General features: G+C 42.0%; 1 non-coding gene across 1 annotated transcript; it reads left to right on the top strand.

Annotated features, from left to right (window-relative positions):
- The first annotated feature begins 18352 nt into the window (after window positions 1-18352).
- On the top strand, window positions 18353-25117 carry LOC106564715 (uncharacterized). The gene is made up of 4 exons (XR_006763628.1): window positions 18353-18371; window positions 20914-21008; window positions 21703-21757; window positions 24800-25117. It is a non-coding gene; the product is annotated as an uncharacterized protein (transcript).
- The last annotated feature ends 1804 nt before the right edge of the window (window positions 25118-26921 follow it).

Raw genomic sequence — 26921 nt, 5'->3', positions numbered from 1 at the left:
ACGCACGAACAAAACGCCGCTATTCGGATATAACGATGGATTATTTTGGACCAAACCAACATTTGTTATTGAAGTAGCAGTCCTGGGAGTGCATTCTGACGAAGACAACAAAAGGTAATCAAACTTTTATAATAGTAAATATGATTATGGTGAGTGCTAAACTTGCCGGGTGTCTAAATAGCTAGCCCGTGATGCCTGGGCTATGTACTTAGAATATTGCAAAATGTGCTTTCACCAAAAAGCTATTTTAAAATCGGACATATCGAGTGCATAGAGGAGGTCTGTATCTATAATTCTTAAAATAATTGTTATGCTTTTTGTGAACGTTTATCGTGAGTAATTTAGTAAAATGTTAGCGAATTCCCCGGAAGTTTGCGGGGGGTATGGCGGGGGGTATGCTAGTTCTGAACGTCACATGCTAATGTAAAAAGCTGGTTTTTTATATAAATATGAACTTGATTGAACAAAACATGCATGTATTGTATAACATAATGTCCTAGGGTTGTCATCTGATGAAGATCATCAAAGGTGAGTGCTGCATTTAGCTGTCTTCTGGGTTTTGGTGACATTATATGCTAGCTTGAAAAATGGGTGTCTGATTATTTCTGGCTTGGTACTCTGCTGACATAATCTAATGTTTTGCTTTCGTTGTAAAGCCTTTTTGAAATCGGACAGTGTGGTTAGATTAACGAGAGTCTTGTCTTTAAACAGCTGTAAAATAGTCATATGTTTGAGAAATTGAAGTAATAGGATTTTTAAGGTTTTGAAAATCGCGCCACAGGCTTCAAGTGGACATTATGTTATACAATGCATGCATGTTTTGTTCAATCAAGTTCATATTTATATCAAAAACCAGCTTTTTTACATTAGCATGTGATGTTCAGAACTAGCATACCCCCCGCAAACCTCCGGTGAATTTACTAAATTACTCACGATAAACGTTCACAAAAAACATAACAATTATTTTAAGAATTATAGATACAGAACTCCTCTATGCACTCGATATGTCCGATTTTAAAATAGCTTTTCGGTGAAAGCACATTTTGCAATATTCTCAGTAGATAGCCCGGCATCACAGGGCTAGCTATTTAGACACCCAGCAAGTTTAGCCTTCACCAAACTCCGATTTACTATTAGAAAAGTTTGATTACCTTTGGTGTTCTTTGTCAGAATGCACTCCCAGGACTTCTACTTCAATAACAAATGTTGGTTTGGTCCCAAATAATCCATTGTTATATCCAAACAGCGGCGTTTTGTTCGTGCGTTCAAGACACTATCCGAATGGTAAAGAAGGGTTACGAGCACGACGCATTTTGTGACAAAACATTTCTAAATATTCCATTAACGTACTTCGAAGCATGTCAACCGCTGTTTAAAATCAATTCTTATGCTAAATTTCTCGTAAAAAAGCAATAATAATCCGACCGGGAGTCGTTGTATACGTTCAAAGACGATAGAATAAAAACATGGTCGTCTCATGCACGAACATGAGTCCCATTAACCGCTGATAGACCACTTAGCAAATGCGCTAAAGCTTTTCAGCAAGGGCTTGGAATTACGTCATTCAGCTTTTTGCCGCCTTCTGAGAGCCCATGGGAGCCGTAGGAAGTGTCACGTAACAGCAGAGAACCCCTGTATTGGATAGAGCTAATCAAGGAGGGCAAAAAATGGTCAGAGAGGGCACTTCCTGTAAGGAATCTTCTCAGGTTTTGGCCTGCCAAATGAGTTCTGTTATACTCAGACACCATTCAAACAGTTTTAGAAACTTTGGGGTGTTTTCTATCCAAAGCTAATAATTATATGCATATTCTAGTTTCTGGGCAGGAGTAATAATCAGATTAAATCGGGTACGTTTTTTATCCGGCCATGAAAATACTGCCCCCTATCCATAACAGGTTAAGGACACAGTCCCTGATCGTATAGCGATGTACATTAACGAACGGAAAGTTAAAACTATCGCTGAAGCTGCGATTTTGGCAGACGAATATGTTTTGACTCACAACTGTTTTTGTAGAGCCCCGTATTCGGAGTGAGTGGAGACGTTCGGAGAGATTTGGACCTCGCTCACCGAGATACTCTGGTTCACAGGCAGAGTTTTATTCAACTAGGGTTGAGCCTGACTCCCATGTTAAAACTGGCTTTGGTCAAGAGTGTCACTACTGTCAAAGCTCAGGTCATTGGAAAAACGAATGTCCGGTTCTTAGGTCTAAGGATAAATTCAGTACAGGTACTTTTGTTAAATCTAAGCCTACGGCGTTAGCTGCACCTGTTCCACATCAGTTCACTCCTGACACATTGTCTCATGCCCAGGGGCATGTGAAAATCCATATTGATCCAGACTATTTACCTTTCATTACGGAGGGTTTTGTGTCTCTGTCAGGAAGTAAGAACCTAGTGCCAGTGAAGATCCTAAGAGACACAGGTGCCTCTGAATCATTTGTGTTGGAATCTCTGTTACCCTTCTCTGCTGAGACTGATTCAGGGAATAGTGTGCTAATTAGGGGAATAGGTTTGAACACTCTGTCAGTTCCATTGCATAGACTAATGTTGGATTGTGGACTGGTGAAAGGTGAGGTTGTTGTGGGGGTGCGTCCTTCATTGCCTATTGAGGGTATCAACGTTATCCTTGGGAATAAATTGGCTGGTGAGCGTGTGTGGCCTGTTGTGTCTCCATCTCTAGTGGTTTCCACTACACTGTCAATTGTAGGGATTCCTGATGAGAGTCTGCGGAGTTTCCCAGAGGTGTTCTCTGCGTGTGCAGTGACGCGTTCTATGATCCATGGCGACCTAGTTACTGCGTCGGGAAATGAGAATACCACAAAGATGTCTCTCACTGTTTTCCCTGTTATCCCGTTATCTGTACCCCGCTCCGATCTAATCGATGCGCAACGGACTGACCCCACATTAGAAAAGTTGCGTGACCAAATTGTGCCTGTGGAACAGTTGGGAGATGTCGCACATGGATATTTTCTCCAAGAGGATGTCCTGTTGAGAAAGTGGATGTCTCATGGTAGTTGTTTTCTGGGGGAGGCGATTAGTCAGGTTGTGGTACCAGTTAAGCTTCGTGAGTTGGTTTTGACAACTTCTCACAACGACGTTGCTGGACATATGGGTGTGAGGAAAACCTACAATCGCATATTAAGACATTTCTTTTGGCCTAGATTGAAGAGAGATGTTTCTGATTTCATCAAAACTTGTCACACCTGTCAATTAACTGGTAAACCTAATCAAGCTATTAAGCCAGTACCACTGTTTCCTTTTCCTGTACTCAGCTAACCTTTTGAGTACCTGATTATTGATTGTGTTGGTCCTCTGCCTCGTTCTAAAAAGGGTAGTAGTTATTTGTTGACTGTGTCAGACCACTAGGTTTCCTGCTGCCTATCCTCTCCGGTCTATCACGACTAAGTCTGTGTTAAAAGCTTTGACTCAGGAATTCCAAACAGTGAGGAATTCCAAACAGTGAGAAGGTCATTCAGAGTGATCAAGGATCAAATTTCACCTCTAATCTCTTTGGTCAGGTTCTCCAACAGCTCCATATTAAACACAATTTGTCTAGCGCCTATCATGCGCAAAGTCAAGGAGCACTGGAACATTTCCATCAAACACTTAAGTCTTTGTTGAGAGCTTATTGTAATGAGATGGATAAGGATTGGGAGGAGGGGTTGCCTTGGTTACTGTTAGCCGCTAGGGAGGTTTCACAGGAGAGCACAGGTTTCAGTCCAAATGACCTTGTGTTTGGACATAGGGTGCGTGGACTTTAATCTGTTCTCCAGGATGATTGGAAGTCTCCCGGGCCTCCTCAGTCCCTATTATCGTATGTGTGTGATTTCCGGCAACGCTTGTACGCCGCTGGTGAAATGGCGAAAGAAAAGCTATCATCTTCACAGGAAAGGATGAAGGGCATATTTGATCGTCGAACTGAGCCTCATCACTTTAGTCCAGGTGACCAGGTTCTTGCTCTGCTGCCAATTGTTGGTTCTCCTTTTCAAGCCAAGTTTCAAGGTCCATATACAGTGGTGCGCCAGTACACTGAGCAGAATTATCTAGTTGCCACTCCAGAACGGAGAAAAGCACACCAACTGTGCCATGTAATTTTGCTAAAACCCTATTATGCACGTTCAATTGAGACTGAACAGTGGGAGTCTACAGAGGACGGTAAACCTGTTCTTTTGGCTGATACCGTTACATCCTTTGGTTCTTCTCATGCTAGGTCTGTGCATGATGAGGAAGATGTTCCTGGTCCCGATGATTGCATACTGCAAGGTAGATTGAAAAATTCAGAGACACTGGATATTTTGGACGACCTTCTTACTCATCTACCTGTTGATGAGCGAAAAGAGATGGTTGGTCTGATTCGGAAATTTCCAGAGTTGTTTTCTGATACACCAACACGTACAAACTAGATAGAGCATGATATTGACATTGGAGATGCTGACCCCATTCGTCAGCGGTTCTATAGAGTTTCTGCAGAGAAACTGTGTTGTCTGGATGCTGAGGTCATGTACATGCTGGAGAGTAAGATAGCAGTGCCTTCTTTCTCCAGTTGGGCTTCTCCCTGTATCTTGGTCAGTAAACCGGATGGAACAAACAGATTTTGTACGGACTACCGTAAGGTAAACACTGTCACTAAGCCAGATTCATTTCCTCTTCCTCGGATGGAGGACTGCGTAGATCAAGTTGGAGCAGCTAAGTTTGAGCAAATTTGACCTGTTAAAGGGCTATTGGCAGGTGCCACTAACGAGTAGGGCACGTGAAATCTCTGCCTTTATTACACCCTCTGGTCTGAACTCCTATTCGGTTATGAGTTTCGGCCTGCGTAATGCACCTGCCACTTTTCAGCGACTTATGAACAGGGTTGTCGCAGGTCTGGCCGGGTGCGCTGTTTATCTGGACGATGTAGTGATATATGCAGATACTTGGGAGGAACATCTGTCCCGTATTCAAGCCTTGTTCGAACGTCTGGCTGCAGGTCGCCTCACGATCAATTTGGCTAAATGTGAGTTTGCTCAGGCGACTGTTACATACCTTGGAAAGGTGGTTGGGCAGGGTGAAGTGCGTCCTGTTCGGGCTAAAGTGGTAGCTATTGATGCTTTTCCACCACCAACTACAAAAAAGGAACTTATGCGTTTCTTGGGAATGATTGGTTACTACCATGGCTTTTGTAGGAACTTTTCTACTGTGGTCGCTCCCTTGACAGAATTGCTGAAAGCTAAGGCTGTTTACGTATGGTCTTCTCGTTGTTAACAGGCTTTTGAAGATGCAAAGAGGTTGCTTACCTCAACTCCGGTGCTGGCTGCCCCTCGCGTGGATTTGTCATTTACCTTGCAGGTGGATGCTAGTCATGTGGGGGCAGGGGCAGTTTTGCTGCAAGCAGATGAGTCTGGGGTTGAGAGGCCTGTTAGTTTCTTTTCCAAAAGGTTTAACCGTTATCAGTTGAACTATTCGGTCATTGAAAAAGAAGCGCTAGCACTCATTTGGGCGCTACAACACTTTGAAGTGTATGTTGGGTCGGGGGTAGTACCTATTGTGGTCTACACCGACCATAACCCTCTCACTTTTTTCAGGTCCATGATGTGTCCTAATCAGAGGATAATGAGATGGTGTTTATTTTTACAATCTTTCCATCTCGATGTGCGGCACATCCGGGGAACTGATAACCTCTTGGGGATCGAGGGTAACCTAATCCCTGTGACGGGATTGCTAGCAAGGCGGGAAATTCAAAACATCAAACATCTAATAATTTCAATTTCTCAAACAATCAACTATTTTACATCATTTAAAAGATAAACATCTCCTTAATCGAACCACATTGTCCGATTTTTCAAAGAGGCTTTACGGCGAAAGCATAAAGTTAGATTATGTTAGGAGAGTACATAGCCAAAAAAGTACACACATCCATTTTCAACTCAAGGACAGGCGTCACCAAAAGCAGAAAGTGCATAATTTTAGCTGGTTAACCTCTATGGGCTAGGTGGGACGCTTGCATCCCACCAACTCAACAGCCAGTGTAATCCCGTGGTGCGATATTCAAATACCTTAGAAATGCTATTACTTCAATTTCTCAAACATATGACTATTTTACACCATTTTAAAGACAAGACTCTCCTTTATCTAACCACACTGTCCGATTTCAAAAAGGCTTTACAACGATAGCAAAACATTAGATTATGTCAGCAGAGTACCCAGCCAGAAATAATCAGACACCCACTTCAAGCTAGCATATAATGTCACATAAACCCAAACCACAGCTAAATGCAGCACTAACCTTTGATCTTCATCAGATGACACACCTAGGACATTATGTTATAAATTTAAACTAAAAAAACCAGAGAAAAAAAATATAAAAAAAAAATTAAGAATTTTTAGGAAAAAGAACCGGGAGGGAATATAGCGATCATTTCTTTTTTTCTTTTTTTTCCTTTAAATTTGAATGCAATAATTAATTTACAATACATGCATGTTTTGTTCAATCAAGTTCATATTTATATCAAAAACCAGCTTTTTACATTAGCATGTGACTAACATTCCCACCGAACACTTCCGGTGAATTTACTAAATTACTCACGATAAACGTTCACAAAAAACATAATTATTTTAAGAATTATAGATACAGAACTCCTATATGCACTCGCTATGTCCGATTTTAAAATAGCTTTTCGGTGAAAGCACATTTTGCAATATTCTAAGTAGATAGCCCGGCATCACAGGGCTAGCTATTTAGACACCCACCAAGTTTAGCCCTCACCAAAGTCAGATTTACTATAAGAAAAATGTTATTACCTTTGCTGTTCTTCGTCAGAATACACTCCCAGGACTTCTACTTCAATAACAAATGTTGGTTTGGTCCCAAATAATCCATAGTTATATCCAAATAGCGGCGTTTTGTTCGTGCGTTCAAGACACTATCCGAAGGGTAAATAAGGGTGACGCGCCCGACGCGTTTCGTGACAAAAAAATTCTAAATATTTCATTACCGTACTTAGAAGCATGTCAAACGCTGTTTAAAATCAATTTTTATGCCATTTTTCTTGTAAAAAAAGCGATAATATTCCGACCGGGAGTAGTTGTTTTCGTTCAAAGAGAGAGAAAGTAAACATGGTGTCAGCTCGGACACGCGCGCCCCAGTCTCATTGTTCTCAGATCGACCACTTACAAAATGCGCTAATGTTTTTCAGCCAGGGCCTGCAAAGCCACGATTCAGCTTTCTGGCGCCTTCTGAGAGCCTATGGGAGCGTTAGAAAATGTCACGTCATGCCAGAGATCCCCTGTTTTGGTTAGAGATGATCAAGAAGGCCATGAAATGGTCAGAGAGCGCTTCCTGTTTGGAATCTTCTCAGGTTTTGGCCTGCCAAATGAGTTCTGTTATACTCACAGACACCATTCAAACAGTTTTAGAAACTTTAGGGTGTTTTCTATCCAAATCAAACAATTATATGCATATTCTCGTTACTGGGCAGGAGTAGTAACCAGATTAAATCGGGTACGTTTTTTATCCGGCCGTGCAAATACTGCCCCCTAGCCCCAACAGGTTAACCTTTGACAATCTTCATCAGATGACACTCCTAGGACATTATATTAGACAATACATGCATTTTTGTTCTATCAAGTTCATATTTATATCCAAAAACAGCATTTTACATCGGCGCGTGTCGTTGAGAAAATGTGTCTCCCCCAAAACTGCCAGTGAATTTACAAAAAAATACTCATTATAAAACATGGTTAAAGTATTAAACTGTTATTGAAAGAATAACGGTTGCATTCTGAATGCAACCGCATTGACAGATTTCAAAATAACTTTACTGGGAAAGCATACTTTGCAATAATCTGAGTACTCTGGTCAGAAAAATACACTAGGCTATACAGCTAGCCGCTATGTTGAAATCATCTAAAACCATCAATAACATTAGCAATATTCCCTTACCTTTAATAATCTTCATCAGAAGGCACTTCCAGGAATTCTCAGGTCCACAACAAATGTTGTTTTTTTTCGATCAAGTTCATAATTTATGTCCAAATAACTCCATGCTGTTCCGTGTTGTTAGCGCGTTCGGTAGGCTACTCAAAATGGGAGGGAAAAGTCACTGATTGGGAGTCACACATAAGGAGCATGTTTTTCCTTTGGGTTTTGTGGGTAATTGTTTCTGTTAGTGTTTTGCACCTGACAGGACTGTTTGGCTGTCGGGTTTTTTCTTATTTTTGTATAGTGTTCTTTCTGCTATTAAATATTCAATGATGAACACTAACTCCGCTGCACCTTGGTCTACTCTCTCTCACGACAGCCGTTACACTTAGGGGGTGTCTAATCCCTAATATTTCTACTAGTGTTTTGTTCATTTTATCGACTGTCTACAGTTTAGCTTTAATTTATTAAATCCTCCTTGCCATCTTCTTTTCCTTTTGATTTAATTCTTTATAATGTCTATCCTTTTTGTTTATATTTATTCACTCACTATATCCTATCTGATTGCTACTCATTGCTTTGCTCCTGTTTCACTATCTATTCTCAGTCCAAGTTCCTATTTTACCAGATTTTCTCCAAGCCTACTCTCTTCTAATGTTTATTACCTGATACTTCTGTCCTCCCCTCAGACTGTAATCTCCAAAGGGTTCTGCAGCTTCAAAGTGTTTAGTTGCCCACTGCTTCCCCCTACTGTCCTTTATGGTGTAGTAATATCTCTAGTAAGTACTACAGACCTATACCATGTATTTGTTGTTACTTATTCTAATAGCCTGAGTTTATTTTAACCATATAGTATATCTTATGCCTATCTGTATGTTTTATCTCTCTACTTCACACACCAGCATATACTATATGTGCCTTGTTTAACACTTTATTCAACAAGTTCTATATATTCCGCAATGGTCACTTTAACACATTATTATGTCAGTGTTTTATCTTTCCATAGCTTCTTTTGTCTGTTATCTATTTATTTTGTTCCCTTTTCCCAGTGAGAGTCAGATGCACTCTCCTTATCTTAATTTGGTTCACTGCCACAGAGGGGCTGCACAGTCCCTCTGGCCCAAATGACACACACACACACTATTCTTCCTTCTTACTCCACAACCCTGGCCTGCTCTGATATACTTTCTGAACACAGAGAAACTTCCATTCATTCAGACGTTTATTTGCACTCACACAAGTTTTTATTCACATTTGTTCACTCACACTACGTTTTGCCTAAAACTACCTATATTTTTTAGCCTGACCTGTTTCACTTCCTCAACACAAGAGACAATATTCTACAGGATTTTACGGTATGATGGAAATTCTGCCTAAACGGGTCAGTTTTCCTTCATATCCCATTCACCCCCTCCCTGCTATACTCTGTTCCTCAGAGCAGCAACTCGGTGTGATCTACTGATCTGCCGACCCCGTTAGCTAGACGGAGCATTTTATCTGTAGGATTTTGTTTTGCAGTTGAACCTCGCCTAATCGGGTCAACGTTTTCCTGCGTCCTGCGTCCTATCTATTCACCCAAGCAGACCCCCGTTTAATTGGGGCGGTATCATGAATATGCCACCTAGGGCAGACCTTTTTTCAATTTTTTAAAAAAGCGGTATTTGTGTTGACAATACGTCCAGGCAGCCGCAGCCGCAGCCCCACGCCAGGCAGTCCAGCCAGGAGAGCAAACAAATGCACCAATTGGGCCACACAAGGTCCCCAGAAGAATGGCCCCGCGAGAGGGGCAACCCGAATCACACACTCAACACGATCCGCCTGATCAGGTTGATTGGGCTATGTTAACCTGTTTGGGCTAGGGGGCAGTATTGAGAATTTTGGAAAAAATATGTGCCCATTTTTAACTGCCTCCTACACCAACTCAGAAGCTAGAATATGCATATTATTGTTCAGGTTTGGATAGAAAACACCCTAAAGTTTTTAAAACTGTTTGAATGGTGTCTGTGAGTATAACAGAACTCCTATGGCAGGCAAAAACCTGACAAGGTTTCATGCAGGAAGTGGCCTGTTTGACAAGGAGTCGTGCGTCTTGCATCTGTTTATTGAAGAGTAAGGATCTTAGCTGTAACGTGACAATTCCCAGGGCTCCAATAGGCTCTCAGGACCCGGGAAAATCATGAAGGTTGACGAGGAAGCCTCAGGCTGAAACAGATTATCACCTTATCCAAGTGTCCCATTAGGTGACAATGGAATGAGGCGCGTGCGCGATTAGCCCCCGTGGAGTATTTTAATTCGGCCGTTTAGTTTATTGCAGATTCCCGGTCGGAATATTATCGCTTTTCTACGAGATAAATGGCATAAAAATTGGTTTTAAACAGCGGTTGACATGCTTCGAAGTACGGTAATGGAATATTTAGACATTTTTTGTCACGCCATGCGCCATGCGCGACCGTGGATTACCATTCGTATAGTGTCTAGAACGCACGAACAAAACGACGCTATTTGGATATAACTATGGATTATTTGGGACCAAACCTACATTTGTTATTGAAGTAGAAGTCCTGGGCGTGTATTCTGACGAAGAACAGGAAAGGTAAGAACATTTTTCTTATAGGAAATGTTATTATGGTGAAGGATAATCTTGCCGGGTGTCTAAATAGCTAGCCGTGATGGCTGGGCTATGTACTTAGAATATTGCAAAATGTGCTTCATCCGAAAAGCTATTTTAAAATCGGACATATCGAGTGCATAGAGGAGTAATGTATCTATAATTCTTAAAATAATTGTTATGCTTTTTGTGAACGTTTATCGTGAGTAATTTAGCAAACTGTTAGTAAATTCCCCGGAAGTTTGCGGGGGGTATGCTTTTTCTGAACATCACATGCTAATGTAAAAAGCTGTTTTTTGATATAAATATGAACTTGATTGAACAGACATGCATGTATTGTATAACATAATGTCCTAGGTGTGTCATCTGATGAAGATCATAAAAGGTTAGTGCTGCATTTAGCTGTGGTTTGGGTTTTGGTGACATTATATGCTAGCTTGAAAAATGGGTGTCTGATTATTTCTGGCTGGGCACTCTTCTGACATCATCTAATGTTTTGCTTTCGTTGTAAAGCCTTTTTGAAATCGGACAGTGTGGTTAGATAAACGAGAGTCTTGTCTTTAAATAGCTGTAAAATAGTAATATGTTTGAGAAATTGAAGTAATAGTATTTCAAACGATTCAAAAATCGCGCCACTGGATTAGACTGGCTGTTACGTAGGTGGGACGAATTCGTCCCGCCTAGCCCATAGAGGTTAACGCACATCCCAAAACAGGTCCTGAAACAGCCGAGCTCGGCCAAGCAGAATCAGACGGGACAACCCCAACCAACCGGCCCAAACATGCAGGTCTGTTGAATGGTCCAACCAACGCAAGTGCAAGCCCCCCCCCCCGCTAAACACCCGTCACCAGCATGGTCTACCACTCACCACACATTCAGCCCTCACAAATGCACACATGTAATTATATTTTAACAACCCCCAAAATTCATGCATGCATGCAGTTCTATTGAATTCAAAAGCTCTTAGTATTACTGGGTTTTAGGAGTTTTTAAAGAGAGACCTAAGTGACGTCCACTCCACTGAGACATAATCCCTGAAGCAATCTACACAAACATTTGAACTATGTAAGAACAAGCTTACCTGTATAGAGTTGGGTGGCCACCCGTTTGCGAGATTGTCCAGAGAAACCGTCACCAACCAAGAACGCCACTGTCCGAGGGGACTTCAGCTCCTGGCAAGCTCGCCAATTATGTAGTGGAAAATTGTCTTAAGAATATAACACTCTTACAAGAACTTGTGGATTCAATATAGGCTTTAACCTGTTATGGCTAGGGGGCAGTATTTTCACGGCTGGATAAAAAACGTACCCGATTTAATCTGGTTACCACTCCTACCCAGTAACTACAATATGCATATACTTATTACATATGGATAGAAACCACCCTAAAGTTTCTAAAACTGTTTGAATGGTGTCTGTGAGTATAACAGAACTCATTTGGCAGGCAAAAACCTGACAAGGTTTCAGGCAGGAAGTGGCCTGTCTGACAAGGTGTCGTTCTTCTTGTCTCTGTTTATTGAAGAGTGAGGATCTTAGCTGTCCCGTGACACTTCCTACGGCTGCCATAGGGTCTCAGAAGGCGGTAAAAAGCTGAATCGTGGCTTTGCAGGCTCTGGCTGAAAAAAAGTAGCGCGTTTGGGTAGTGGCTGGTTAATGTACTGTGAGACTCAGGCTCGTGCCCGCGTCGACCGAAAGCTTTGTTTACTTTCCTCTGTTTAGCTAAAAGGAGATTCCCGGTCAGAATATTATCGCTTTTTTACGAGAAAAATGGCATAAAAATGGATTTTAAACAGCGGTTGACATGCTTCGAAGTACGGTAATGGAATATTTAGATTTTTTTTGTCACGAATTGCGCCATGCGCGCGACCCTGATTTACCTTTTCAGATAGTGTCTGGGACGCACGAACAAAACGCCGCTATTCGGATATAACGATGGATTATTTTGGACCAAACCAACATTTGTTATTGAAGTAGCAGTCCTGGGAGTGCATTCTGACGAAGACAACAAAAGGTAATCAAACTTTTATAATAGTAAACCTGATAATGGTGAGTGCTAAACTTGCCGGGTGTCTAAATAGCTAGCCCGTGATGCCTGGGCTATGTACTTAGAATATTGCAAAATGTGCTTTCACCAAAAAGCTATTTTAAAATCGGACATATCGAGTGCATAGAGGAGTTCTGTATCTATAATTCTTAAAATAATTGTTATGCTTTTTGTGAACGTTTATCGTGAATAATTTAGTAAATTCTTAGTGAATTCGCCGGAACTTTGCGGGGGGTATGCTAGTTCTGAACGTCACATGCTAATGTAAAAAGCTGTTTTTTGATATAAATATGAACTTGATTGAACAAAACATGCATGTATTGTATAACATAATGTCCTAGGGTTGTCATCTGATGAAGATCATCAAAGGTTAGTGCTGCATTTAGCTGTCTTCTGGGTTTTTGTGACATTATATGCTAGCTTGAAAAATGGGTGTCTGATTATTTCTGGCTTGGTACTCTGCTGACATAATCTAATGTTTTGCTTTCGTTGTAAAGCCTTTTTGAAATCGGACAGTGTGGTTAGATTAACGAGAGTCTTGTCTTTAAAATGGTGTAAAATAGTCATATGTTTGAGAAATTGAAGTAATAGCATTTCTAAGGTATTTGAATATCGCGCCACGGGATTCCACTGGCTGTTGACTAGGGTGGGACGCAAACGTCCCACCTAGCCCAGAGATAGCACTCTGATAACATGGAGACTAAACACTAAGTATTAGACCATAACACTCTGATAACATGGAGACTGAACACTAAGTATTAAACCATAACACTCTGATAACATGGAGACTAAACACTAAGTATTAAACCATAACACTCTGATAACATGGAGACTAAACACTAAGTATTAGACTATAACACTCTGATAACATGGAGACTAAACACTAAGTATTAGCCGTGATATATTGGCCATATACCACAAACCTCCTAGATGCCTTTTTGCTGTTATAAACAGGTTACCAACGTAATTAGAACAGTAAACAAGTTGTTTTGCGTCATACCTGCAGTGTATTGTCTCATATATATACCACAGCTTTCAGCCAATCAGCATTCAGCGCTCTAACTACCCAGTGTTCAACAGTACTTTTCATTAATGAAGAGAGATACTGAATCTATTTGATTTTTCATGATAGGTCTTTGTATTTTGAACACTAAACTATGGTGGTGATAATAGTTAACTACAATACCCAAGATGCATTGGAGGATGTGCTATATACCCAGTGTTAAACGTTACTTTTCATTCCATCTGATGTATGATCTCTGTGTTTATCAATGAACAGTGGCCAATCAATTAACATACACACTCTGGTCAATATGTGTGAAGGGGAGAGATATATGTGACAAATGAACTTGTAATAACAACGTTTGGACTCTCTTCCTCAGGCTGAATGACAGCACCATGACAACAACAACAGGAAGTCAGTGTGGGTTTCCTGTGTACTGAGTGTGTCTTCTCAGCCAATCAGTGACTAGCTCTTATATGAGTACTGTAATGCCACATCATAATATCAGACTTATCAACATTCGTCTTTGTCAATGTATGTTTACATGTGTTTTCATGTATTAATATATACATTATGTGGGTAAATGGGAGTGTTTGTACATATGATTGCGTATCATATATAGTCCTATATGTGTGTGTTTGTGGTTTACTCAGCTAGGGCTTCTGCTCTGTAGTGGAAGGGTTAAGAGGGGCCTGGGTTTCAGGTCTGAGGGGTTAAGGGGGGCCTGGGTTTCAGGTCTGAGTTGAGGACTGAGGGGTTAAGGGGGGCCTGGGTTTCAGGTCTGAGGGTTTAAGGGGGGCCTGTGTTTCAGACAGTTGCTGGACCTGGTACTGAGAGAGGGAGGAAGAGAGAGAGAGAGTGACAAACACAGAGAGTGAGAGAGAGTACAGTGGATCACATCACTTCAGGTCTGAGGGGTAGTTTTCAGGTCTGTAGAAACCACAATGTTTCCATCTACTTGACAGGTGATGTGTCAACTGCTTGGCCAGCCACTGTGAAACTGCGTGTGTGTGTGTGTGCAGGCGTGTGTTCAAAATAATATGTGACATTATTATTATATAATAATATGTAATATTTCTCCAGTATGCATGATATAAAGTGTAGTATTAACAGTCTGTAGGAGGTACCAAATACCAGATAGATACTTTATGATGCTACTTTGACAGAGACAACAAAGTTATTCAGCTGTATCAACACCTCTATGTAAAGCTCTGACCTAGGAGAGCTGTGTTTTCTCTGTTTAGCTAGGCCAGGGTGTGATAGGTGGGTGGGCATTCTATGTTTTGTTTTCTATGTTTTGGCCGGGTATGGTTTCCAATCAGAGGCAGGTGTCTATCGTTGTCTCTGATTGGAAGCCATACTTAGGCAGCCTGTTTTTCCTTTGGGTTTTGTGGGTAGTTGTTTTCCGTTTAGTTGTGAGCACCTGACGGAACTGTCTGATGTCATTTTTTGTTTAATTTGTAAGTGTTCAATCTTTCATTAAACATCAAGATGAACATATTCCGCGCTGCACCTTGGTCTACTCACTTTGACACCTGTGACACTCTAAGACTCAAGTCATGAGGTGTGACTTCATGTGGTGTGGGTCCATCTCAGTCTGGCTGTGTTCCACATCTGGAGTCTAACATTACCCATCAGACCTTGAGATGGACTAGTTCAAGTCAAGAGGTGTGAACTGTTAACATGAGAGGGCAGGGTAGTCTTTGTGATTGTATCCTTTATGGTTGTGTTTACCTGTCATACTAACTGATATCTGGATCAGAGACCCAGTTACTCTGATACTGTTACTGACAGACCCAGCTACTCTCATACTGTTACTGACAGACCCAGCTACTCTGATACTGTTACTGACAGACCAAGCTACTCTGATGAATCAAATCAAATCAAATGTTTTTATATAGCCCTTCTAACATCAGCTGATATCTCAAAGTGCTGTACAGAAACCCAGCCTAAAACCTCAAACAGCAAGCAATGCAGGTGTAGAAGCACGGTGGCTAGGAAAACTCCCTCGAAAGGCCAAAACCTAGGAAGAAACCTAGAGAGGAACCAGGCTTTGAGGGGTGGCCAGTCCTCTTCTGGCTGTGCCTGGTGGAGATTATAACAGCACATGGCCAAGATGTTGAAATGTTCATAAATGACCAGCATGGTCAAATAATAATATTCACAGTTGTCGAGGGTGTAACAGGTCAGCACCTCAAGAGTAAATGTCAGTTGGTTTTTCATAGCCGATCATTGAGAGTATCTCTACCGCTCCTGCTGTCTCTAGAGAGTTGAAAACAGCAGGTCTGGGACAGGTAGCACGTCCGGTGAACAGGTCAGGGTTCCATAGACGCAGGCAGAACAGTTGAAAATGGAGCAGCAGCACGGCCAGGTGGACTGGGGACAGCAAGGAGTCATCATGTCAGGTAGTCCTGAGGCATGGTCCGAGGGCTCAGCTCCTCCGAAAGAGAGAATTAGAGAGAGCATACTTAAATTCACACAGGACACCGGATAAGACAGGAGAAATACTCCAGATATAACAGACTGACCCTAGCCCCCCGACACAAACTACTGCAGCATAAATACTGGAGGCTGAGACAGGAGGGGTCAGGAGACACTCTGGCCCCATCCGACGATACCCCCGGACAGGGCCAAACAGGAAGGATATAACCCCACCCACTTTGCCAGAGCACAGCCCCCACACCACTAGAGGGATATCTTCAACCACCAAGGCCGAGTATAGCCCACAAAGATCTCCGCCACGGCACAACCCAAGGGGGGGGTGCCAACCCAGACAGGAAGACCACGTCAGTGACTCAACCCACTCAAGTGACACACCCCTCCTAGGGACGGCATGGAAGAATGCCAATAAGCCAGTGACTCAGCCCCTGTAATAGGGTTAGAGGCAGGGAATCCCAGTGGAGAGAGGGGAAACGGCCAGACAGAGACAGCAAGGGCGGTTCGTTGCTCTAGAGCCTTTCCGTTCACCTTCACACTCCTGGGCCAGACTACACTCAATCATAGGACCCACTGAAGAGATGAGTCTTCAGTAAAGTCTTAAAGGTTGAGACCGAGTCTGGATCTCTCACATGGTTAGGCAGACTATTCCATAAAAATGGAGCTCTATAGGAGAAAGCCCTGCCTCCAGCTGTTTGCTTAGAAATTCTAGGGACAATTAGGAGGCATGCGTCGTGTGACCGTAGCGTACGTGTAGGTATGTACGGCAGGACCAAATCGGAAAGATAGGTAGGAGCAAGTGCATGTAATGCTTTGTAGGTTAGCAGTAAGACCTTGAAATCAGCAATATGATCACATTTTTTGGTTCTAGTCAGGATTCTAGCAGCCGTATTTAGCACTAACTGAAGTTTATTGAGTGCTTTATCCGGGTAGCCGGAAAGTAGAGCATTGCAGTAGTCCAACCTAGAAGTAACAAAAGCATGGATTAATTGTTCTGCATCGTTTGTGGACAGAAAGTTTCTGATACTGTTGCTGACAGACCTAGCTACTCTGATACTGTTACTGACAGACCCAGTTACTTTGATACTGTTACTGACAGACCCAGCTACTCTGACACTGTTCCTGACAGACCCAGCTACTCTGACACTGCTCCTCAGACCTGAAACCCAGGCCCCCCTTAACCCCTCCCCTACAGAGCAGCAGCACTAGCTGAGTAAACCACAACGACACACATAGGACTATATATGATAGACAATATTATGGACACACTCCCACATAATGTTTATATAAACACATGTAAACATATACATACATTGACCACTACTAATGTTGTTCAGTCTGATATTATGATGTTGGTATTACAGTACTCATATAAGAGCTAGTCACTGATTGGCTGAGAAGACACACTCAGCACACAGGAAACCCACACTTCCTGTTGTTGTTGCCATGCTGCCGTTTGTCTACCATTGCCATGCTGCTTTCTGTCTACCGTTTGGCCTGAGGAAGAGAGGACATCCAAGTTACAAGTATTTGTTCACCCATGTTGCAGCTGCTCTCCTGATGATGAACTCAGATTTCACACTGAGGGCATTTCTCACTCTGTCTATGTCCTATTTGTTTTCCAACTAATCCTGAACAAAAAGAGATTAAGAACTACAATTTGCATAGCTGTACCACCACATTGTCTCCAGAGCATCATGGATATTGTAGTTTCTGCTTGTAGTTGCTGGATGACTTCAATTCACGGTGTCCAAGATTGGAAAGGCCAAGATGTTTGCTGGACAAACACTACATTTTGGTATGCCTGAAATAGTTAATGCAGATCAGGTTTTAAATGTTATGATTACCGGATGTTCATAATATAATCAAACATTAATACTGGCAGGTTACAAGTATAGAGGCCTACCTTAGTTTTTTGTCTCAAGAGTCTTTTCCTTCAATGGTCAAGTTAAAATGTTGTGTTTGAGGATGTTGCAGCAGGTTGACTTGACCAGGTGCTGCTAGTTACGTGTTGCTATTTAAGGTGAACACCTCAAAGCTGAATATTTTCCAGTGATGTCATGATGGTATGAAACTTGTTTACCTTGAAGCTAAACCCTCCCCTTCATGTGGTTGACCACACTTGTTATCTTATTGTGGTGACTGTGGTAAAGACATGACGTTTAAATGTTCATGTGGAGAAGTTTATGATGTCAAAGTGACATTCTATGATTCATCCTAACACTGTTCCTCTGTTACCTGTAGGTGCTGTTTCCTCCAGTCAGTTCATCCTAACACTGTTCCTCTGCTACCTGTAGGTGCTGTTTCCTCCAGTCAGGATGGGATCTCTGCAGCAGAGGTGGAGCTGAGAGTCAGACCAGGAGACAACATCACTCTCTACGGTGACTGTAACATAACTATTGGAGTATACATTATGTGGTATAGGAACTGTTCTCAAAAGTACCTCTAGTTATTTCAAATTACTACGTTGACCAAAATCTTCAGGATTATTATTATTAAATACCAGCCTAATCTTTTTATGCCAGTTATAAACCAAATGCTTTTCCCTCGTTTCACTCAAATGTGGAACCGTTCTAATAAGTCCTATGATCTACTGATTGAGAACATAGCTGAATCTGACCTGGAATTCTACTACTATGGTAATCTGACCTGGGACTCTAATACACTGATAATCTGACCTGGGACTCTACTTCTGTGGTAATCTGACCTGGACTATACTACTGTGGTAGTCTCACCTGGGACTCAGCTACTGTGGTAATCTGACCTGGGACTGTACTACAGTGGCAATCTGACCTGGGAATCTACTAAAATGATAATCTGACCTGGGACTCTACTGCTGTGGTAATCTGAACTGGGACTCTACTACTGTGGTAATCTGAACTGGGACACCACTTCTGTGGTAATCTGACCTGGGACTGTCCTACTGGGGAAATCTGACCAGGGAACCTCCAACAACTGTGGTAATCTGACCTGGGACTCTACTGCTGTGGTAATCTGATTTGGGAATCTACTACGATGATAATCTGACCTGGAACTCTTCTGCTGTGGTAATCTGACCTGGATTCTAATAATGTAGTCATATGACCTGGGACTGTACTACTGTGGTAATCTGACCTGGGACTGTACTACTGTGGTAATCTGACCTGGGACTCTACTACTGTGGTAATCTGACCTGGGACTCTACTACTGTGGTAATCTGACCTGGGACTTTAATACTGTGGTAATCTAACCTGGGACTCTACTACTGTGGTAATCTGACCTGGGACTCTACTACTGTGGTAATCTGACCTGGGACTCTACTACTGTGGTAATCTGACCTGGGACTTTAATACTGTGGTAATCTAACCTGGGACTCTACTACTGTGGTAATCTGACCTGGGACTCTACTACTGTGGTAATCTGACCTGGGACTCTACTACTGTGGTAATCTGACCTGGGACTGTACTACTGTGTTAATCTGACCTGGGACTGTACTACTGTGTTAATCTGACCAGGGAACCTCCAAGAACTGTGGTAATCTGACCTGGGACTCTACTGCTGTGGTAATCTGACCTGGTACTCTACTACTGTGGTAATCTGACCTGGGACTCTACTACTGTGTTAATCTGACCTGGGACTCTACTCTACTACTGTGGTAATCTGACCTTGGGCTTTACTACTGTTGTAATCTGACCCGGGACTCTACTACTGTGGTAGTATTTTGGTTGACATGCTTCGAAGTACGGTAATGGAATATTTAGAATTCTTTTGTCACGAATTGCGCCATGCTCGTCACCCTTATTTAGCCTTTAGGATAGTGTCTAGAACGCACGAACAAAACGCCGCTGTTTGGATATAACGATGGATTATTTTGGACCAAACCAACATTTGTTATTGAAGTAGAAGTCCTGGGAGTGCATTCTGACGAAGACAACAAAGGTAATAACATTTTTCTTATAGTAAATCTGACTTTGATGAGTGCTAAACCTGCTGGGTGTCTAAATAGCTAGCCCTGTGATGCCGGGCTATCTACTGAGAATATTGCAAAATGTGCTTTCACCGAAAAGCTATTTTAAAATCGGACATATCGAGTGCATAGAGGAGTTCTGTATCTATAATTCTTAAAATAATTGATATGCTTTTTGTGAACGCTTATCGTGAGTAATTTAGTAAATTCACCGGCAGTGTTCGGTGGGAATGCTAGTCACATGCTAGTCACATGCTAATGTAAAAAGCTGGTTTTTGATATAAATATGAACTTGATTGAACAAAACATGCATGTATTGTATAACAATGTCCTAGGGTTGTCATCTGATGAAGATCATCAAAGGTTAGTGCTACATTTAGCTGTGGTTTGGGTTTATGTGACATTATATGCTAGCTTGAAAAATGGGTGTCTGATTATTTCTGGCTTGGTACTCTGCTGACATAATCTAATGTTTTGCTTTCGTTGTAAAGCCTTTTTGAAATCGGTCAGTGTGGGTAGATTAACGAGAGTCTTATCTTTAAAATTGTGTAAAATAGTCATATTTTTGAAAAATTGAAGTAATAGCATATCTAAGGATTTGAATAACGCGCCACAGGATTCAACTGGCTATTGAGTAGGTGGGACGCAAGCGTCCCACCTAGCCCATAGGGGTTAAAACTTCTTAAAGCAATGTTGGTTAAGAGCTTTTAAGAGCTTGTAAGTAAGCATTTCACTGTAAGATCTACACCTGTTGCATTCAGTATTTCACTGTAAGGTCTACTACACCTGTTGTATTCAGCGCATGTGACAAATACAATTTGATTTGATTAAATTTTTTATTTAACCCCTGGTATCCTCCAACCCCAAAGGTCCATGCCAGATATTTGACCTCTAACCCCTGGTATCCTCTAACCAGATTGGTCCATGACAGACATTTGACCTCTAACCCTTGCTATCCTCTCTCCCCATTGGTCCAGGTGAGAAGAAGAAGTCATTGGGGCGGGACTACCACCCTCTGTGTCTGAAGTGTCAACAGTGTCAGAGACATTTGACCCCGGGACAACATGCTGAGGTATGGAGAGAGAGGGAGGGAGGGAAGAGGAGGAGGGAGAGAAGGGGGACCCCAGGACAACATGCTGAGGTATGGAGAGAGAGGGAGGGAGGGAAGAGGAGGAGGGAGAGAAGGGGGACCCCAGGACAACATGCTGAGGTATGGAGAGAGAGGGATGGAGGGAAGAGGAGGAGGGAGAGAAGGGGGAGAGAAGAACGGGGTTTGAGAGGGAGAGGAGTATAGCGGAGGGGGGAGACGTAGGAGGGAGAGAAGGGGGACCCCGGGACAACATGCTGAGGTATGGAGAGAGAGGGAGGGAGGGAAGAGGAGAAGGGGGAGAGAGGAACGGGGTTTGAGAGGGAGAGGAGTATAGCGGAGGGGGGATACGTAGGAGGGAGAGGGGAGAGAGGGAAGGGGGAGAGAGAGTGAGTCAGAGAGAGAAGGGGAGGGGAGAGAGGGAAGGGAAGGGGGAGTGAGGGGGGAGAGATGGAGAAGTGGAGGGAAAGATAGTGTCAACAGTGTCAGAGACAGCTGACCCCAGGACAACATGCTGAGGTACGAAGACATGGAGGGGTAGTGTGGGGAGGGAGTGAGGGAGGCGGGGTGCAGATGGTCTGTCTGTCTGTCTGTCTGTCTGTTCCGTCCATCCGTCCACATGTATGTGTGTATCTATGTATCTCATGAACTAAGATGTTTTCTGTGCCTTGTGTTTCAGCATGATGAGAAACCCTACTGCACTAACTGTTACATGAAGATGTTTGGTATCAGAGGTAGATACTGCTTGGTGATGTACTGTAACTGTTGTGATGAGAAACCCTACTACACTAACTGTTACATGAAGATGTTTGGTACCAGAGGTAGATACTGCTTGGTGATGTACTGTAACTGTTGTGATGAGAAACCCTACTACACTAACTGATACATGAAGATGTTTGGTACCAGAGGTAGATGCTGCTTGGTGATGTATTGTAACTGTTGTGATGAGAAACCCTACTACACTAACTGTTACATGAAGATGTTTGCTACCAGAGGTAGATACTGCTTGGTGATGTACTTTAGCTGGTGTGCGTCCCAAATGGCAGCCTATTCCCTACATTGTACACTACTTTGGCCAGAGACTTGGTCAAAAGTAGTACACTAAATAGGGAATAGTGTGTGTCTTAACCTGTTAGGGCTAGGGGGCAGCATTGACACGGCTGGATAAAAAACATACCCGATTTAATCTGGTTACCACTCCTACTCAGTAACTAGAATATGCATATACTTATTACATATGGATAGAAAACACCCTAAATTTTCTAAAACTGTTTGAATGGTGTCTGTGAGTATAACAGAACTCAAATGGCAGGTCAAAACCTGAGAGATTCCTTTACAGGAAGTGGCCTGTCTGACCATTTCTGGAACTTCTTTGCCATCTCTATCATTTACTAAGGATCTCTGCTCTAACGTGACACTTCCCACGTCTTCCATAGGCTCTCATAGCCCGGGAAAAAAGAGAATGTCGTCATTCCAGCCCCAGGCTGAAACACATTATCGCCTTTCTCAAGTGGCCCATCAAGAGACACTAGCTTATGCGCGTGACCCCGACCGCCCCCGCCTTTGGGATTTTTTCCTCTGTTTGCCGAAAAGGAGATTCCCTGTCGGAATATTAGCGCTTTTCTACGAGAAAAATGACGTAAAAATTGATTTTAAACAGCGGTTGACATGCTTCGACGTACGGCAATGGAATACTTTGAATTTTATTGTCAGGAATTGCGCCAAGCGCGACACTTCTTTACTATTTCGGATAGTGTCTGGAACGCATCGAACAAAACGCCGCTATTCGGATATAACGATGGATTATTTTGGACCAAACCAACATTTGTTATTGAAGTAGACGTCCTGGGTGTGCATTCTGACGAAGACAACAAAAGGTAATGACATTTTTATAATAGTAAATATGATTATGGTGAGTGCTAAACTTGCCGGGTGTCTAAATAGCGAGCCCGTGATGCCTGGGCTATGTACTTAGAATATTGCAAAATGTGCTTTCACCAAAAAGCTATTTTAAAATCAGACATATCGAGTGCATAGAGGAGGTCTGTATCTATAATTCTTAAAATAATTGTTATGCTTTTTGTGAACGTTTATCGTGAGTAATTTAGTAAAATGTTAGCGAATTCCCGTAAGTTTGCGGGGGTATGCTAGTTCTGAACGTCACATGCTAATGTAAAAAGCTGGTTTTTGATATAAATATGAACTTGATTGAACAAAACATGCATGTATTGTATAACATAATGTCCTAGGGTTGTCATCTGATGAAGATCATCAAAGGTGAGTGCTGCATTTAGCTGTCTTCTGGGTTTTGGTGACATTATATGCTGGCTTGAAAAATGGGTGTCTGATTATTTCTGGCTTGGTACTCTGCTGACATAATCTAATGTTTTGCTTTCGTTGTAAAGCCTTTTTGAAATCGGACAGTGTGGTTAGATTAACGAGAGTCTTATCTTTAAATGGCTGTAAAATAGTCATATGTTTGAGAAATTGAAGTAATAGGATTTTGAAGATTTTGAAAATCGCGCCACAGGCTGGCAGTGGCTGTTACGTAGGTGGGACGAATTCGTCCCGCCGGTCCCATAGAGGTTAACCTGTTAGGGCTACGGGGTAGTATTGACACGGCTGGATAAAAAACGTACACGATTTAATCTGGTTACTACTCCTGCCCAGTAACTAGAATATGCATATAATTATTGGCTTGGATAGAAAACACTCCAAAGTTTCTAAAACTGTTTGAATGGTGTCTGTGAGTATAACAGAACTCAAATGGCAGGTCAAAACCTGAGAGATTCCTTTACAGGAAGTGGCCTGTCTGACCATTTATTGTCTTTCTTTGACATCTCATTCCATTACAAAGGATCTCTGCGGTAACGTGACACTTCCCACGGCTCCAATAGGCTCTCAGAGCCCGGGAAAAACCTGAATGTCGTCATTCCAGCCCCAGGCTGAAACACATTATTGCCTTTGTCAAGTGGCCGATCAAGGGACTGTGGGCTTAGGCGCGTGCACTGGCCGCCCCCGTCTTTGTGTTTTTTCCTCTGTTTACCGAAAAGGAGATTCCCGGTCGGAATATTATAGCTTTTTTACGAGATAAATTGCATAAAAATTGAATTTAAACAGCGGTTGACATGCTTCGAAGTACGGTAATGGAATATTTAGATTTTTTTTGTCAAGAATTGCGCCATGCACGCGACCCTGATTTACCATTATGCTAGTTCTGAACGTCACATGCTAATGTAAAAAGCTGTTTTTTGATATAAATATGAACTTGATTGAACAAAACATGAATGTATTGTATAACATAATGTCCTAGGATTGTCATCTGATGAAGATCATCAAAGGTTGTGCTGCATTTAGCTGTCTTCTGGGTTTTTGTGACATTATATGCTAGCTTGAAAAATGGGTGTCTGATTATTTCTGGCTGGGTACTCTGCTGACATAATCTAATGTTTTGCTTTCGTTGTAAAGCCTTTTTGAAATCGGACAGTGTGGTTAGATTAACGAGAGTCTTGTCTTTAAATAGCTGTAAAATAGTCATATGTTTGAGAAATTGAAGTAATAGGATTTTTAAGGTATTTGAAAATCGCGCCACAGGATTCAACTGGCTGTTACGTAGGTGGGACGAATTTGTCCCGCCTGCCCTAGAGAGGTTAAGATGCTATGTACAGCAAATATCTCATGCATCTCTCTCTCTCTCTCTCTCTCTCTCTCTCTCTCTCTCTCTCTCTCTCTCTCTCTCTCTCTCTCTCTCTCTCTCTCTCTTCTCTCTCTCTCAGCAGGTAACAGGAGACTGATGTCAGACTGTCACAGCTCAGCCTCCTCTTCCTCCTCCTAGGAACCAGTCTAACCAAAAACCACCAAAATACAACCTAATGAGAACTAACATGATATCAACAAGGATCTATGTTCAACAAACCTGACATTCAGCCATCAAGCCAACGACCAACCATCTAGACCCAACATTCAGCCAACCAACATTTGACCAACGAAGAAATACTCTGAAAGTCTCCCTCTTTCAGTCAGTCATAAAACAACTACCTTGACCACAACATTGTGTTCAATGGAGACAACGGTTGTTCTTCAATAAAACAGAAGCTTCTACAGTCGTCTGGTTGAAGTGTGTTAAACACAGAGTCTCTTTAGGCATCAACACACATCCTACACTACACATGTACTGGAGTACACAGACACACATCCTACACTACACATGTACTGGAGTACACAGACACACATCCTACACTACACATGTACTGGAGTACACAGACACACATCCTACACTACACATGTACTGGAATACACAGACACACATCATACACTACACATGTACTGGAATACACAGACACACATCCTACACTACACATGTACTGGAGTACACAGACACACATCCTACACTACACATGTACTGGAGTGGACACTACCTAGTCAGATCATGTTTTAATACCACTAGAGTTCTGAACACACAGATACACACACACACTTGGCTATGAGGGTTTCAGCATGAAATTCTTACTGTATGTTGTAGTCTGTCCAAGAGGAGAATCACACAAGACTGATCTCAGTTAATTCATACTGTATGTTGTAGTCTGTCCAAGAGGAGAATCACACAAGACTGACAGCCTGTCATTTTATTAAAAGCATTCAGTTGATTACATGACAGTTTAGAGAGCAACATCATAACAATAATCTACTTCATAATCAATAATCAATATCATAACATTTATAATCAATAACATCATTATCTATATACTACTAACAACATCATAACAATAATCTACATCATAATCAATATCATGACATTTATAATTAATAACATCATGAGAGGTAAACAACAACAAACCAAAACGACTTGAGGAAAAGATGACCCTTTTACTTTAAATTCTTTTACAAAGAATGACCAGATGACTATAATAATACATGGACTAATAACAGAAACACTTCAAGATAAAGAATCTAAGACACACTAAATAAGATAAGAATCTAAGAGACACTAAATAAGATAAAGAATCTAAGAGACACTAAATAAGATAAAGAATCTAAGAGACACTAAATAAGATAAAGAATCTAAGAGACACTAAATAAGATAAAGAATCTAAGAGACACTAAATAAGATAAAGAATCTAAGAGACACTAAATAAGATAAAGAATCTAAGAGACACTAAATAAGATAAAGACATTAAGACAAAAGCAAAAAGTACTGTTTTTAATACATCCTGGAACACAAAACAGATGCAATTGAGCTATTCTCTGAAAAGGACAAAACCCCATGTTACCCAAAAACACCATATTACCCAGAACCCCATGTTACCCAGAACCCCATGTTACCCAGAACCCCATGTTTCTCTGGTGGTAAAAACCAAACTAAAAGGAATCATTTGTGGGCTATACTCGGACTTGTCTTAGGACGGTAAGTTGGTGGTTGGAGACATCCCTCTAGTGGTGTGGGGGCTGTGCTTTGGCAAAGTGGGTGGGGTTATATCCTGCCTGTTTGGCCCTGTCCGGGGGTATCATCGGATGGGGCCACAGTGTCTTCTGATCTCTCCTGTCTCAGCCTCCAGTATTTATGCTGCAGTAGTTTATGTGTCGGGGGGCTAGGGTCAGTCTGTTACATCTGGAGTATTTCTCTTGTCTTATCCGGTGTCATGTGTGAATTTAAATATGCTCTCTCTAATTCTCTCTTTCTCTCTTTCTGTCTTTCTCTCGGAGGACCTGAGCCCTAGGACCATGCCTCAGGACTACCTGGCATGATGACTCCTTGCTGTCCCCAGTCCACCTGGCCGTGCTGCTGCTCCAGTTTCAACTGTTCTGCCTGCGGCTATGGAACCCTGACCTGTTCAACGGACGTGCTTGTTGCACCCTCGACAACTACTATGATTATTATTATTTGACCATGCTGGTCAT

This window comes from Salmo salar, unplaced genomic scaffold, assembly GCF_905237065.1.
Source record: "Salmo salar unplaced genomic scaffold, Ssal_v3.1, whole genome shotgun sequence".
In the NCBI taxonomy this organism is placed as follows: Eukaryota; Metazoa; Chordata; class Actinopteri; order Salmoniformes; family Salmonidae; genus Salmo; species Salmo salar.
This window is presented reverse-complemented; position numbering and strand designations above follow the sequence as displayed.